General features: G+C 28.9%; 1 long non-coding RNA gene across 1 annotated transcript; it reads right to left on the reverse strand.

The window, feature by feature from the left end:
• Window positions 1–1410: 1410 nt before the first annotated feature.
• Window positions 1411–3313, reverse strand: LOC148208952 (uncharacterized). The gene is made up of 3 exons (XR_015787422.1): window positions 3110–3313; window positions 2934–3018; window positions 1411–1564 (listed from the first exon to the last, which is right to left on the reverse strand). It is a non-coding gene; the product is annotated as an uncharacterized LOC148208952 (long non-coding RNA).
• Window positions 3314–3903: the final 590 nt, after the last annotated feature.

The following is a 3903-nucleotide window of genomic DNA, read 5'->3' on the forward strand; positions in this document are numbered from 1 at the left end:
TGAATTCCATCTTGTGTAGGAATGTTCCTACCTCCAAAACAATAGGCTTATTTGGCGAACACTCTAGCTACCCTTATTCATGTGAATCAAACAACAGACTCATATAGGTAGGAGTTCGTAACATACTCAGGTTTAAGATTAAATAAGAACATAATCATCTTAGTGATGTGTTGCAAATTCTATAATGGTCTTATAAGAAATTACAAGACACATCGCGGTCCAGTCTTATACAAACTCATTGTATTTGATACCTCCACTCGCATGTCTTCACATGAAGGATTAGGATTAAATCACTTGTAACTTTTACAAAATGGGTCGTATAAACAGTGTTACCAAGATAAGGCATTTAACCTTATATGTATACTTATTAGGTTACTACTTGAACAAAATCTTCTGCATGTCAACTACACACTATTCAAGTTTAAACTAGTATCACTGGATTTTCATAAGAAGGATAATACATATTGCACATGAAAAATAATCAAATTATTTAATTGATAAATTACGAGGTTTTAGGACATAAATCCCAACATGAATGTGTCATTATTTGATCTCCATCCACCATCTTCTACTGATCTCATGAGACACTCTACTAATTTTGCATCCTCGTTATACATCCAAGTGTGTGTTTTTAGATTTCTCACGACTTGCCATACTACTACATGTTTACATATATCGAAAAAAAAGGACTAATTTTGAGACGTAATGAGATTGTTAGTCCATATTGAAATAAGTAAATGAAAATAGAACATGTACGAATGCTCGATCTTATTTCATTTTGTTCAAGTTTGAATTAGTGCATATATATTAAACATAAGTACAATAAATTATAACAGCAATGTTCCCATAATAAGTTGATTTAGAATTAATCAAAGTTAACTATAAATCCATCACAATGATTTTATGGTAACGGTCAAAACGTCATCCAATAGATTTGTGAACTAATTTGATTATGAGCTTAATTCGACCATCAATTAAATCCAATCCAAAATGACCCAATGAAAGACACTTGGTATCATTTGGGAATTGACATTTTTGTGTTTATTTTTAATTTTAAGATAATTTATAATTGGCCAAGATTTAATAAAATATAGTTTTGTCAATAATGACGTGACCGTTTATGATAGTCCCAAAATTTATGGTTCTATGCCATTGTTCGCAAGAAATTCTAAAGGAGAGAAACCTAAATTAATAAACTAAATTGATTTTGTATTTATGTAAGTAGTGTACAATCTCTAATGTATGATCTGTAATGACCCCAATTTTTATATGTCATTAATAATATAAGATTGAGATAATTACTCATAAAACATAATTTCCTTAAAATAAAATAAGATAAAAACTTATATTTTTCATCTAAAAATGAAAACGATAACTTAATAAGACTTAATTTATAAATCTTTAGCAGCGAAAATCACAAAGTTATTATCTTTAAATAAAACAAGTAAAAATGAGGTATAGTCATAATTAAAAGTATATAAATAAAATTCAACTGTGTCTCATATCTCCTCCTCATCAATGCCCAGGTCATTCTCGACGTTATTCTCGTCAACTATATAACTATCTGTAAAAAAAATTGAAACAACATGGAATGAGTATAAAAAAATACCCAGTAAATAGTTCCCATCATAAGGAACCTTTCATGCTCAAACACACACATCATGCTTATATGCATGCATACCTCAACCTAACATATAAACCAACGAACAACTTAACTTAAGATACTTGTGCTTGCTAGCATAAACTTACATATCTAAATCGTTAACTTGGTGTCATGCTATACAGAAATACCCCATATCATAACCGTCAATTCCGCATGTAATATTTATAGGGTAATTACCCCCCATAAATACCATTAACATGAACTAATTTGTTTCCTAGGGTCCAGCCTTTAGCAGAAACCATACATGTCATATCATACATCTAGCTGCATAACATAATTGCTTAATTTGGGTATTTCATGCGTAACATTAATCTTACCTAAATCCATGACACATAGGACTACTAACTTCACTACGAATGCAATGCATCACACATTATGTCATGCTTTACCTAAACATGATTTGCTATTAAACATACTTAAAATGACATGAGAAAGCCATAGAATCATAACATGCTTTGTAATACATAAAATTTAACCACCATCACCATTCAATAACAAAATATATTTATGCAACATGAATAACATAATTCAATAACAAAACAATGCAACACGTAACATAATTCACTTACAATCAAACAATAATACAACAAAACATACAAGGCGGTAACTTATGATAGAATCCACTTACCTGAACTTCATAAACTAAAGGAAATTCCTTAAAGCTTCCTAATAACAATTAGCACAACTAAAATTAGGACTCAATTACCTAAACTAAGCTTTCTCCAATAAGTTCTCATAACTAGATATGTTCACTATTCTACTAGTAGAAATCCCTTAATAATTAACCTAGTCCATAATAATCAAAATATATATATATATAAATTTGTGAAAAGTAATTTTAAATCTTCATATTAGCCTCTGATTTATATACTATAATATCGATAAAAATAATTTACTGATTTTGCAAATTTACAAAAAAAACTAGAGAAAACACATAGCACTAGTTTTCACAATTTTAAACCGTAGGTAAAACTAATCATAAAAATCAATTTTAATACAGTCAAATACATTTTAGGTTAGTTTAAAGGTGCTGGTCAAGGTCTCAAAAATTCAAAATTAACAATCCAAAATTTGATACTAAACAAGCTAAAACTATGAAAATAACATAAACTGTTAAAAACCATTATGAAGGAATTTTATGAACAATTTTAGGACCTTTTAAATTCTGATTTTCAGATCTCAAATCAAAGAAAATAAGGCCTAAACAGTACCTATTTTACCTTAATAATGAACCCTTAAAATAATCTACACAAGGAAGAATGATGCTTACCATTGGTGCGTTTTCCTCTCTACCGTAAAGAATAAAAAGAGGAAATTTTCCAGCAACTAAGAGAGCTTGAAATGATGATGGAAACCTTAGAAAATGGATATGAACATGCTTAGGTTCTATAAAAATTATTAGGAAAAATCTACTTACAAAACTAGACTAAAAGAAATCGTTCTTACCGAAAAGACAGAAAACCGCAATGAACAATCCTTGAAGGGACTTGGAAAAGCAACCACAACTCCTCTAAGGTGTGATTTAAAACATAGGATAGATGATTGAGAGGAAATTTTCAGATTTGTTTAGAAATGTTCTTGGAGGAAAATGAATGAAACAAACATAGGTAACTTAAAGGAAAACGACTTGGAAGATGAAACAAACATGAATCTTGGAAGATGGAACAAACTTCCTCTCTCTCCTCATGTATGACCAATTACTTAATGGGATTGTTAGTGTTTTTTGGTTTCCTAACTAACTTAATTACTACATGTGTCTCTTGAGTGGAAGGTGGGTTATATTGCCTAATCATGGTTAGTGGAAGGTGAGTTATATTGCCTAATCATGGTTATGAGTTAAGTAGAACTTTCTATATTCCCCCAATTAAGTTAATTTAATTAAGGTAGAAAAATAAAGAGTAAAATAAAGGTAATATGAGATTTTACTTGGTTAATTACCTTAAAATAAAACTTTGGATAAAATGTATGAAACTTTATAAATACTCAAATAATGCTACCATTACAATTACCATATTTCACAACATTTATCTAATTACTAAAGTAGTGTTGTTAATTTTGTTACTTAAATACAATTATAATCCCGCTAATCTTATTAATCTCTTATGCATATTTATTTTTGATTAACATACATAATTAATTAAACATTGATAAGATGAATCACTAAATTTTGTTGTAAATTTATTTTTAATAAGTAAATAAAATTAACTTGAGCTTAATTAGTTAGAGTATTAGAAGCCTAC

Source organism: Momordica charantia (assembly GCF_013281855.1).
Source record: "Momordica charantia cultivar OHB3-1 chromosome 9 unlocalized genomic scaffold, Mcharantia_2.0 BLBB01000009.1, whole genome shotgun sequence".
Classification (NCBI taxonomy): Eukaryota; Viridiplantae; Streptophyta; class Magnoliopsida; order Cucurbitales; family Cucurbitaceae; genus Momordica; species Momordica charantia.